Source organism: Anomalospiza imberbis, chromosome 2, assembly GCF_031753505.1.
Source record: "Anomalospiza imberbis isolate Cuckoo-Finch-1a 21T00152 chromosome 2, ASM3175350v1, whole genome shotgun sequence".
NCBI classification, from domain to species: Eukaryota; Metazoa; Chordata; class Aves; order Passeriformes; family Viduidae; genus Anomalospiza; species Anomalospiza imberbis.
In genome coordinates, this window is record NC_089682.1 from 41,988,425 (window position 1) to 42,002,354 (window position 13,930).

The following is a 13,930-nucleotide window of genomic DNA, read 5'->3' on the forward strand; positions in this document are numbered from 1 at the left end:
AGATGCTGCTGCTGAAGCTCTGTGCCTCTAAACTTGTGCAGCAAGAACCCTTTTGTTTCTTTTTTGTTTCTGTTGAGGCACAATTTGGGTAGTTAGTGAATCTATGGGAGATGGGGCTAGAAAAGCACAGCACTTTTTGCTGGTTATATGCTGCTGGTTTGTTTTTCTTTTCTTTCCCCATTTAATTTGACTAGAATTGAGAAACAAAGAAAGCCAAATCCAAACCATTGTTGCTCAGGCAACAAGAAATAGCTAAGAATGAAAACTGCTACTTCATTAAAAGTGATGCAAAGGATGTGCTGTGGTTTTCTGTGGAAATTTCTGTCAATCAAACCTGGGTGCATTATGAAAACATCAATTTCCATCAGATTCACTACATAAGCAGCTCAACCTGCCACAACACTTTTGCATTTGTTTATATTCATTGGAACTGTTGCTGTTTGGAAGTTAAATCGTTTTTTGGCAGGCACCAAAGAGAGAAATGTGGTTAATTGCTTCTTGCCAATTATCAGTTCTGCTGGATAGATCATACAGTTACCTAAGAAATCTGACAGGCTTCACAAAATCAGCCTCAAGCTAATTAGTAATGTCAATGCTTTTCAAATGACTGTTGATATTATTGCTGTACATCATCCAGGGACCATCACCCTTTGTATTCACTAGATATGGCCAAGTGTCATAGCCATGAATCCAAAACATTCTGAAATATGAATGTATTTCTGTCCTTTTATCTCCTCTGTACTCCTCTGTTCCCAGTTTGTAATCCTGTTTTATCTTACAGATTTAGTTAATGTTAACTTAATCTATGTAACTGAAGAGAAAGAAAATACATGGCAAAACTTCCCACATTAATGACTTGACATTATACATTCATGATAATGAATATGATAATGAGGTGGCACATACAGCTATGAAGAAAGTGCTAGATTCTGCAGTCTACTGTATCTCATGACACTTGACTTAGTTTCCCTTTAGTCTTGAACTGCTGGAATTAATTAATGAAAGGGCAATTTGGGGGGTGAAGTGCTTGATTAAGAATACAGAACAATCATACAAAAGTAAAACAGTCCCATAGAACCCAAAAAAACCCCACAGTATTTTATATATAAAAACCCACCACACACATGTTAACATGTGCATTGTTGTTAACCTTTATGGTATAGTTAATAAACAGGAATGTAGTAAGGGAAAAATCTAATAATGTTCTTCTTTCAGGTGTTAACTTTGTTAAAGTATTAAACACACTTATCACTAGCAAACAATATTGCTATTTTTGTGGTGGGCTTGAGTCTAATGTTCTGACCCAGACTGGCCTCACTGTGTTAGACACTACAGGCAAACAGAAAGAAACCTGTCCTGCCACATTGATCTTGTAACCTAAATAATAAATACAACTAAATGCTAATGAGAGGTGAAGGAGTGGGCAGATGGTTGTCTTTATTTCACAGAGGGGGAACCAAGTCAGCAATTAGTTCAGTGGGATACCACAGATCGAAGATGGGCCCTGCAACAGAAAGATAATTTCAAACCAGCCTTCCTGCATCAAAGTCCAGAGCATTCACCAGGTCAGAATTCTTCCAGCAACAAGAGCTGTGGGAGCAAAAGAGAAAGTATACCTAGGCATTAGTTGGAGAGGTTGACAGAATTGTGAGTCATTAGGTAGAAAAAGGAAATGGGATGCTGGAGGATAGGATTATGGAAAAGCTAAAAGCAAAGCTTTTAATCTCTGAACCTTCTCTTCACAGATAGTTGAGGCATGAGTGCCAAAATACAATGTTTATTTTAGGTTTATTCCCTGTAGGAGACTTCATAAAAATGTGTGGATCATATTTTTTTTTCAGTTTTATTTCATCAGCTGTTGGAAAGTCTGTGCTGTCTCTTAGTTTCTGGAGATCAAAGTGTAGGTAGTGAAAAATATTATAATCTGCCACTTTGGAATAACTTGCCACAGCAGGCATTCCTGGTGCAAATCAGAGTACAAATCAGATGGTGAATCAGTGATCTCAAAAGAGGATTACTTTGGATTAGTTGTCCAGCGAAGCAGGCACTTTGTACAATGCAGCAGACAGCTCCAACATGAGCCAATTCATTTGCTTGTTTTTCATTTGTTTTTTTTTTTTTTTTTAAGGAACATTAGTTTACCAATGGATTCTCATACACTAATTAACAGTATTTTGACAGTGTTTGTGTCTAGAAGACAGATTATGTGACAATACCACTAAGCAAACTTAATTGCCAGATTTTCAGGACAGGGAGGAGGCTTGATAGGAAGCAGTCCAAGCTGCATTTTTGTTGACAGCAGGTGCAAGTTTAAACACTGGTTTGAAGGTTGTCTTGAATGTCCATTTCAGATTGGAGCTTGATTTGTGAGACAGGGAGGAGACAATTCTGTCTGTCCATGGTTCAGTTCTACTACTTCTCTAGTTTAAGAATGTGATGTTTTAGTGATACTTGAATTATAGAATCGTAGAATGGCCTGGGTTGGAAGGGACCTTAAAGATCATCTGGTCTGGGTCCAACCCCCATGGGCAGGGACACCTTACACTAGACCAGCTTGCTGAGAGCTCCATCCAACCTGGCCTTGAACACTCCCAGTGATGGGGCATCCCCAGCTTCTCTGGGCAACCTGTGCCAGGGCCTCACTACCCTGATAGTAAATAATTTCATCCTAATCTCATCTAAATCTACTCTGTCTCAGTTTGAAGCTGTTCCCCCTTGTCCTGTCACTCCAGGTCTTTAGTCTCTCTCCATCTTTCATGTGGGCTCCCTTCAGATACTGTAAAGTCACAATTAGGTCACCCCAACCCCTTCTCTGGGGTTGTTACAGGCTGAACAATCCCAGTTCTCTCAGCCTTTCCTCCTAGCAGAGTTGCTCCATCCCTCTGATCACCTTGGTGCCTCCTCTGGCCTGGCTCCAGCAGGTCCCTGTCCTTCCTGTGCTGGGAGCCCAGAGCTGGATGCAGCCCTGCAGGTGGGGTCTCAGCAGAGCGGGGCAGAGGGGCAGAATCCCCTCCCTGCCCTGCTGCCCACGGGGCTCTGGGTGCAGCCCAGCACACGGGGGGTTCTGGGCTCCCAATGGCCAGGGCATGTCCAGCCTCTCACCCACCAGCACCCCCAGGTCCTTCTCCCCAGGGCTGCTCTTGAAGAAGAGTTTTAATACCATTTTACTGACAGCATACATTGCTAAATTAATCTGCTTTTCAGTTTCACAAGACTGGTATAAGTAAGAAGGTGGTTATATACACCATTTACCCATTTACAAACACAATGCCCAGTTTCCTCAGGTTAATGTTTAACTCCATCATGCTGTAGCTGTGAGTTCATTATTGTACATAATCAACCATTTTGCCACCTCCCTGTTTACCTGGTTTCTGGTCATTTATTAATAAAGCCATTCTTGCTAAATTCTAAAGCCAACAAATTGGCTTGTTGGCTTAAGAAGCACCATCTATTGAGAACCAGTCTCTGGGGTGGCTCTAAAGGGATTGGAAGAGAAGTGAAGGACAAGAACTCACTTGAACATCATGCACCAAAAAGAGGGGAATTGTGCATATTCTGTGTGTGAAACTATCTGTTTCTGTATGCATGGAAAGCAGTCTTTGATGGAAAGCTCAAATTTTCTGGACAATATAAAACCCCTGTGGAAGAAGAGCAGAAGTAGCCAGCTCTTACTGTGATGGCAGCAAAAAACACATGCTAAAGCTTGAGGTCCAGGCAGCTTTTCTTAAGCTTTTATGAAGGCAAGCCCAGATCCAGTGGCACTATTTTCTCCTGTATTTAGATAGTAACAGCTCTAGACTATAGTCCCAGCTCTGCCTCCACCCCTTGACACACTGGAGAGAAGTGTGAGCTAAAATTTCAGGAGTCACTGGTGAACAGTGACTTTGCACCATTGTTTCTGTGTTCAGATCAAGCCTCAACAAGTGCTGGGAAGCTTGGTGTCTGCTCCAGACAAAGGTCAGCACACTGCTTCTGATTCAGTGCCAGACTGGTTGCTCTGCCAGAGGTTTCCTCCCCTGCATCATCACCTTACTCCCTCCTCTGGACTCTGCAGCAGGCTAGAAGTAAGCCAGAAGAAGAAGAAAATTTTGCAATTGCTCTTGTATCTTCATTTGAAATGGATGAAAATGTTGTTTCCCTGGTGCCCACTGTCCTAGGTGAGACACCAGTTTCAGCAATGAACAAAGTACTATGAAAAATGACAGGGACACTTACACTTCTAAACTGCTGGGATGGAATGAGGTCAAGTTTGGCACAGTGCATTACATCAGCTGGAGGAATCCTTCTTTAAAAAACAGCCCTTGCCAGCCATGCCACATACATGTTCTAGCCTGCCTGTGTAAAACCACCACTGAAAGCCTCTTTGTCCACCAGGGCTGTGGCAAAGATGTTCAGGTATGTTTCTGCAAGAAGCAGTAAAACTGCCTACTGTCTTTTATGTATATTTGTAATACAGCTCTGTGTGCTCTGTCATCTACAGTGTGCTGCTCCTGGAGCACACCAATGATCCTCTGCCATAAAGCAAACATCAGAACCTGTATTTTAAATAAAGAAACACTTCTTCAAACACATGGAAATTCAGGATTGCAAGAATTGTTTGGACAGTGATACAGGACACAAGTTTCTTGATTGATTGATTTAGGGGTCTTCCAAGTCCACCTGTGCTTAGAATGCATTGTTACTTAACAGGAATGGCAAATTTTAGAAGGATAACAAGACTAAATGAGTTTTCCTCGTGTGGCAGACTGGAAACCTGTCTATGTGTCTATGACAGAGACAGAATCAACACCAGATTCTTAGCAAATATATTTGTCTTCAAATTCTTCCAAAACCTGACAAAGTGCTAAAGGCTTTTTAATCTTGGCATGTGCAACTATTTCCTATGAAATAAAAAGTTTGCTTATGAAATCTTCCTGTCCCTGCACATCATTCCAAGTTGCCTAGGTACCAGTATAAACCTAACCCTGACCTTAAGCTTAACCAAGTACTTAAGCAAATGTTTCATTTTCACCTATGAATAGTTCTACTGAAGTCACAGGTCTGAAATTCTGCATGGATTTTCTCAGTCATGTGTTAGTTCATTATACAGAAAGCAAAAATCCAATCTACATGCACATATGTACATATATACACATACATGTGTATCTACCTGTACAAAAGATAATGATGTATATACCAGCCTACTATACTACACATCAATCAGATGAATTTTTGAGCATTACCCAGATGTTTTTGACTCCAGACTCTCCTGACCTCCTTCGATGTGTATGCCACAAGGTACAAATAGGCCACTGGAATGAGAAGGCAATTCACTGAAATCCATCGTTCACACAATGTGGTGAATGGCAAACCTGTGCTGAATACACATAAATGCCTAATAAGGAGACAGCCATAATATGACTGTGTGACATCTGATTTTTTTCCAGTGTTCAAACATCAGTGAGCTGTTGTTGACAGTTGCGAATATTACATATTATATGCATGTAAAGAAAAAAAAAACAGTCTCTGCCTTAGCTTTTGACTTGGAGACTGAAGGATTCCTTGGTATCATGCATTTTTGACTTTGTAGAAGTTTTTTTTTTTTTTCCATTTAGGACACATACCCCCCCAAAAGGTGCCTAATGACACAATAATTATGTGAAAGGACAGGACGGCATATTGCCTTATAATTTATTGCTACCTGCACTAACACTATCCATATGAAACATAAATCCTCTACTGCTGTGAACTCTACTGGGAGAAATCAGAAGCACATTATGGCTATTCTGCCTCTTTTCATTCCCAGGGCATTAACTTACTTGTTATGTTTGTACCTTGGAAGAAGCAAGTGAATTTAGTGATATCTGCTCAGCAGTCAGTGCTACGCACAGAAATTGAATTTGAGCATAAGCCCATCTGCTGCTCCAAGCTCTCTCCTGGGACTAAAAAGGCAGACAGATTATATTTTGCTGTGGTAAGAAATTGTACCTGTAAGAACATGAACAAAAATAAAATCATTAAAACCTGAGGTAGATTTTGTTTCCTGAGCTCCTGGATGTGTTTGGGCTTAATGACATGTATGAAACACTCATAAATGCCAATACATGCAAATTTTCTGACCTTGCAGATTTAGATATAGTTTCCAGCTCACCCTCTGTACTGTCTTGTCTTATCCCAGGTGTGTTGAGCTCTATTCAAGCAGGACAATGTCCTACTTGCTGCTTGCTCCAGTGCTGTCACTAATCCTGGTACAGCTTGGGGTGGGTTCATCAGGAAAGGGAGGAACAGCACCGAGCTGCTCGGTGTGCTTGGAATGGGAGGGAAAGGAAACGGCAACGACTGAAATGTACCACCAGAGAGAGCTTTTGTTTTGCTGACTTTATCAGGGACACTGCACATGGCTGTACTGCAGCTCTCAGCTCGCAATGGAAGGTTTTGTAAGTGCTTAATTATCAGGTGGAGAGTAAGAATCGAAATTCACCGCACTGATACCATTTTAATTGCACACTTGATCCTTTGAAGCAATCAGGACAGCTGGTAGAACTGCTGTCAGCCAGGGGAAAGCTGCTGCAGAAGAATGTCTTGTATCTACAAAGCCCTGGTCTGACACTGGTTCCTCTGATTTTGGCTGGTACAATCTAGAGAGTGTGGCATACTCTAGGAGTGATGGGACTGCCCTTTGAATTGAGTGGGGCCCTGTGCTGCACATCCCTCCTTTGCCATGAATTCATAGATTCATAACATTACAGAATCACATAGATTAGAAAAGAGCTCCAAGACCATTAAATCCAACATTTGACCAATCAAGCTCAGGCATAATCTTGCTCTGGGAATATCACTTTTGATTTCCACAACTGACACATTACACAATTGCAAAATATTTGTCAAATGTATTCGATCACACATTCATTGAGCTTTGAAATACTCTTTTTGATTGCTCTGGATTTCTTAGGTGGAGAAAAACAGCTTCCATGCAATGGATACAACTTCACACAAGTTTTGTTTCACTCTTCATCTGTCTGTGTGGTAGAGCTTGGAATGTATCTCATCCGGTATTGTTTGGGGCAAAATGCCAGCACTGGCTCAGGAACAGAATCAGATAGGTCAAAGCTCAGAAGCTGTTTCTGGGAAGTGTCAGGACATGTTTGCAGGTTTCCTGGATTCTTTCCTGGGCATTCAGTGTTGCAAGGAGGATACCAGGCAAAACGGAAGATAACTGGGATCCAGCATCTCCACCAGCCTTGTGGTTTGAGAGGAAGCATCCTTCTCTCTGCTCTCCCCACCTCCAATATCCCTTCTCCGCTTTCATTGCAGAAGTGTGTTTGCAGTTTTAAAGTTGAACAATACCATAATCATGTGAGCCTCCTGAGACCTGTGTGGAAGAAGATGGAAACCTTCACTGAGGCAACCATGGCCTTCGTTCTCACAGGAAGACGATTGTTATCGTTCAGATCCTTCACTTTACTGGGCCACACCACTCCTTCCCACACTAAAACTTCATGGACTGCTGGAGAATAGGCATGCTCAGGCCTGTAAAGAAGCAGTTCTCACTGCAGGTGGAATAATTGCAGAGGTGCAGAATAATTGCAGCTGGCTCTGTTTTCTTCCAGAAACTGTCTAGTCCTAGGAATGCCTGACCTAGGAATTTCTTAGTGTCTTAAATGCTCCTCATTGCAATGTCTCAGTGTATCAGTGTATTCATTCATATATATATATATATTTTTTTTTTTTTTTTTTTTTTGGTGGAAAGAGATCAAACAGCATATTAAATAGCCACCAAAGCAACACATGCCCTCTAAGTGAGCCAGACACATGACCAAACTCCACACAATCTAATTGTCTGTAGACATGAACAGCAAGAAGCCCTGGAGAAAAAGACCATACCACATGTTACATGGATTCATGGATTATTCTGGCATGTTATGCCAAGCCAGCTTAATTATAGATTGTCTTTAATGCTGTGTTCCAGGCTTTTATTTTGTGTGTGTGTCACTAAATAAATAACAACACTTACAGCCTAATAATTTTGTGAAGTCCTAAAAAACCTAAGCTATCCATGTTGGCTTGGGATTCATATAGACAAGATTTCAAACTTCAGTGGTTCTGGCTAGGAATGGGTGATTATGCTCAAGTATCCTGGTACAGAAGCAGGCACTAGTTTGTTTGTGTGCTCGAAAAACACATTGTGGCAGTAAATGTATTCCAATGTAGCTTTCAAAAATTTATTTTAACAAAAATGGATCTCTTAAATTTATTCCACCTTAATTTTCACCCCAGAGTGAGGTCTTTATTTGTGATCATTGCACTAGCTGCTTGCTGAGAATCCTGCAGTATTCCAGGCCTTGACATCAATGAGGGCAGACACGTTTCTGCACTACTTGATTGACCAGGTATGCAGTCAGAGCTGATCATACTAAAAATTTATCAGCTCCAAGTGAGATTTTAGAGTTGCTAGAGTTTGAGACTGTGCTTGAAAGGAAAGTTGAAAAGCTGTCATAAACAATACAGGATTTGACCCTGAAAGACATTGTGCCCTTTGATAATATGTGAAACTCTCCTCTTAGCCACCTTCATCATTCAGAGTTAATGATGATAAAATAAAGCTTTGGACAGGCTGGACTGATGGGCTGGGGCCAATGGTCTGAGGCTCAACAAGGACCCAAGTGCTGGGTCTTGCCCTTGGGTCGTAGCAGTGCTACAGGCTGGGGCAGAGGGGCTGGAAAGCTGCCCTGGGGAAAAGCACTGGAGGAAAAGGACCTGGGGGTGCTGATTACAGCAGCTGAAAATGAGCCAGCTCTGCCCAGGTGGCCAAGAAGGTCAATGACACCTGGCCTGGATCAGCAGTGGTGTGGCAGCAGGATCAGGGCAGAGACTGTCCCCTGTGCTGGGCACTGGTGAGGCCACACCTCAATCCTGTGTTCAGTTTTGGGCTCCTCACTGCAAGAAGGACATTGAGGGGCTGGAGTGTGTCCAGAGAAGAGAACAGAGACAGGGAAGGGTCAAAAGCAGAGGAAGCTGCATAAGGAAAGGGAGAAACTTGGGGAGGCACAAAGCCAGTGAGGGCACTCTGACCCTCTGGTTACAATGTGCCTCAGTATGAATGAAGTTATGGCTCTTTCTCTTTCCCACAAAGCATGGGCGAGGGTGTGAGCTGGCAGCACAAACCTCCTCAGCCTTCCTCATGCCAGCCAGCTGCACCAACACACCCACTCATGGCTGTCCTGCCTGACCTTCCTCCCTGCCCAGGTGTGAGTGCTCCTCTGAGCCAGTCAGGGACAGCAAAGGCTGCAGCTGGGTTTGTGCCTCTTTAAGGACCAGCTCCCAGAAGGGTCTGGAAAAGGCCAGGGCTGGCTCATAGGTTGCAGTGGAGAGCCAGAGCACTCTGGTGCTGAGGGAGGGGAGACGGGGCAGTGGGGATGGCTTTGCTTGGGTCAGCTGGCTGGGAAAGCCCTGCACCAGCACAAGACAGCCCACCTCAAAAGCTGCTGCACCTGGAGGCTCCTGGTCTGTCCAGAGATCAGGTATCAGTGCAGTTCCATCACTACTGACTGAAGGCTTCTGGACTTGGACAAGAACAGTAGAATGGCCTGTTTTGGAAGGGACCTTAAAGATCATCTTCCAACCCCCTGATATGGACAGCAGCACCTTCCACTAGATCAGGTTGCTCAGAGGTGTATCCAGCCCAGTCTTGAACATTTCCAAGGATGGGGCATCTACAGCTTATCTGAGAAACCTGTGCCAGTGCCTCATCACCATCACAGTAATTATTTTTTTCCTAATGTCTAAAACATACTCTCTGTCAGTTTGAATCCATCCCACCTGACTCCAGGCCCCTGTAAAAAGTCCTTCTCTGACTTTCTTGTAGGCTCTCTTCAGATACTGGAAGGCCACAATTAGGTCACCCTAGAGCCTTCTCTTTTTTGTGCTGATCAATCCTAATTCTCTCAGCCTTTCCTCACAGGAGAGGTGCTTCATCCCTCTTGGACTCACTCCAACAGGTCCATGTCTTGTGCTGAGGATTCCTGAGCAGGACACAGTACTCCAGGTGGGGTCAAGCATGTTCCATTTGAAGGAGTGTTCACTCTAGTGTTCAGGATGTCTTTTCCACTGCACTGTCGTTCCCCAGTGTGCCCCGTCTGTCTTGAAAGATCTCAACACTTCTTTTCCCTGCAAATGACTTCTTTGTCCTTTACAAATGTACCTTTTCAAAGTTTATAAAGAGAAAGAAACACAACAGACAAGTTGCTGTGCACTGCTTTCATAAATGCCAGTGCTAGGCTGAGAGCCTATACTGGATTTTTGAAGCAATATTACCTTTCTTCCTCTTCTATCAGTGCTTTAGTCGGAGGCTTCTAATTTCAGTGTATTGCTTAGAACAAGACATACCACAAGGTAAAAACTGTCTCCAAAGCACAGCAGTTTGGAATGCAAGTGGCACAGAGCCTTGTGATATAGAACAGCTGATTCATATCAAAGGAAAAATAAAGGAATAAGGAATATTTACAACTCATTTCAAGCAGCTGTTGTGGATGGAGAGGGTAGTTATTGTCTGTGATAACTATCTTCTGGCACAAATCACAGGGCCAGGAGCCTGACCCCCTACAGCCACCTCTGGATGCAGTAGGTGTCTCTTATACCTCCATGTATCCCTCTCCATGGAGAGGCAGCAGGAAGGGGCTGCTCCTCCACAGACACCACTTGTGCCCCATGGAAAGCCCAGGAGGTACTTGCTGGGCTGAGCTAGGGGCTGTGCCCAGAGTGGTAGGCACAAGGTACCTGTCTTGAATGCCTGGGGCCTCTCCTTGTCCCACAGGAGAATGCTGACCTCAGACAGACCCTGGTGCTCCAGCCCTGCCTTTCACAGGACCTCCTTTCCTGAACCATGCATTTACATGGCCTGATGTGGTCCATCCCATCCTGTGTGGGCACAGTGTGGCCTGGAGCCCCTTGAGGTGCTTCCTTGGACCCCAGAGCCCCAGCCCCCACCACCTTTGTCCTCGTGCAAGGCTGACACTCCCTATCCCCGGGACATCCAGGGAGGAAAAGCAACTGAGGAGCTGCCTGTGGAAGCTGGAAGGGGCTGCCTGGAGCCTGGCCCACCTCAGCCGCTCTGCCTGGATGGCGCTGTTGGCAGTGCAGAACCAGGCGCTGGGGCCCAGAGCTGGCACGAATACCCTGGGGCTCACCCAGAGCTGCTGGCCAAGGACATGGGAGGTCTCGCAGTGCCAGGTGAGTGAATCTGCACAGCTGTGTCCTGGGCTGGCCCCCAGCCACTGTAGGCAGCAGGGCAAGGGGGAATTCTGCCCCTCTGCTCTGCTCAGGTGAGACCCCACCTGCAGAGCTGCCTCCAGCTCTGGGATCCCCAACCTCAGAAGGGTGTGGAGCAACTGGAATGAGTCCAGAGGAAGCCATGGAGATGCTCTTAAGGGCTGCAGCCTATCTGCTGTGGAGACAGGCTGGGACATCCAGGGCTGTTCAGCCTGGAGATGAGAAGGTTCTGAGAACTGAGAGCCTCTTCCACTGCCTAAAGGGGCTCTGTGGATTCTTTGCTTCTTTTTTCTGCCAAGGTCAGGATTAAATGCTCAAGAGGCTATTTCTTGTTCGGACTCAGATGTTTATTACTTCTTATCTATATTACAGTCTCACAAAGCGCGAGTTCTACAGCACTTCACTAACAAACTAAAAATGGAGCTGTATCTCTCTCTTACAAGGTCTTTTAAGGATAAACTGTCCAATTAAGAAATGACACCCAAAATATTTTTACTTTTAACCCAATAACCAACCACCCATGACCCACAATGTGGACTTTTTTATCCAGTTACACACTACCACGGAAATCCATGAAGAAGAAGGCAGAGAAGAAGGACTAGCCACCACTCTAAAACCTCCATCTTGCCTTATATATATATATTACTATATTCCAAAACCTTAAACTCTAAGTTTTCCACCATGTGATATTACACACTTCTATTCAAACTACATACCCACAATCCCAGTTCTATCATTCAATTTTGGAAACCTTCTCCATGGCCTCAGGTCAAATGTAGTGTTCTCTTGGGGGTCAGTGCCTGTCAGCACAGAAAGTCTAAATTTCTCAGTAACCAGGGTTCCATCTCCCCCTCCTGCTTGAACCATGAACACTGCTTTGACAGCTTTGTCAAACCTCTGTCGGATACACTGAAGTAGACAAGGTACTTGTGCCTTGTCACCCAAACATTGGTTTTTGGTTGACTCATGGGCAGCATGTGCTGCCATGGGGCATGCAAGAAGCCATGCCAAGTTGCAGGCACCAATGTGAGGGAGCAGGTGTCAGTATGGGACCCCAATTGCTACCCCCTGGAGGTGAAGGTGCTCAGAGACTTGGAGCCAAGTGCCCCATGGCTGGGTCCATACTGTGAACAGTTCACAAGAGGAGAGGGTAGCTCCAGCAGGAAGTTACAAACAAGGAGGGCTGAGCACTGTCACTGAGCAGCCAGCTCTTGGTGTGTGCTACCTGCTTAATTTGGTCCTTCTGCAGCTTCTCCAGCTGCAAGCACAAAGGTAGAGGTGAGTACACAGCTAAGGCATAGGCTGTTTTTCACAGAATCATGGAATTATTTAGGTTGGAAAAGCCCTCTGAGACTGAGTCCAAGCATTCCCCCAGTACTGCAAAGACCACCACTAATCCGTGTCCCAAAGTGCCACGTCCACATATCTGTTAAATCTCTCCAGGGACAGGAACTCTACCACTGCCCTGGGCAGACTGTGCCTTGGCTGGACAACCCTCCAGGGAAGGAATTTTTTCCTCATATCCGACCTAAGCCTCCCCAGGCACAACTTGAGATCATTTCCTGTTGTTGTGTCACTTGGTAACTGGGAGAATAAGTTACCTGGGAGATCCCCAGGCTCTTTTCAGGGAGCTGTTTCACCCTTTCAGGGAAGAGATGTTCACCTCGAGCCTCCTCTTCTCCAGGCTTAGGCCCCCAGCTCCCTCAGTTGCTGCTCATCAGGCTGATTCTCCAGATCATTCCTCAGCTTTGCTGCCCTTCTCTGGAAACACTCCAGCACCTCAATGTGACAGTCCCTTTCACACCTAGGAATGTGTCCCACTCGTGCCTGCAGGTTTCACTTCAGCCTCTCCAGGGCCCCGAGGCTCTCCGAGAGGGAGCCTGGGAGGTTGGTGACAAGGCTGTCCAGCTGCTGCTGCTCCTCCTCCAGCTGCTGCTGCTTCTCCTCCAGCCACACTGCTTTTGCCATGAGGCTGGACACCTCCTGCTTCAGCTCCCCCAGCTGGCAAAGAGAAGAGCAGGGGGACTGTGTCAGGTCTGACTGAGACAGAGACATAGTGCTGCTCAGCAGTACCCAAAACACCGGTGTGTTATCAACACCTTTCCAGCTACCCATGCAAAGCACAGCACTGTGAAAGCTTCTAAGGGAAAATGAACTCTTAATAATCCCCCCCAGCAAAGGTCTGGGAGTGGGCACAATGAGGCCAACTGACCCAAATTAACCAAAGGGATATTCCACACCATATGATGTCAGCTCAGATATAAAAGCTAAGGGACGTAGGAGGAACAGGGGCATTCATTATTTTAGTGTTTGGCTTCTGGAGCAACCACTCCACGTGCTGAAGCCCTGCTTCCCATGAAGTGTCCAAACAACACTGGCTGATGGGAAGTAGAGATTAGCTTTTCTCTTTGCTTATGCGCACATAAATTTTCACTTTTTTTTTCTTTAGTAAATTACCTTATCTCAACCTACTAGTCCTTTTACATCTTATTTTTCTCTCCCCTGTCCTGCTGGGAAGGGGAGTGATAGCAGGGCTTGGTGGGCACCTGGTGTCTAGCCAATGTCAGATTACTACAGGGACAAAACATGCACCGCCTAGGTATTACTCAAGCTGTAGCCAACATGCACCAGAGCCCCACGTGCTGCATCCCACTGGGAACTGCCCAGTGCCTGCCTTCCCTCC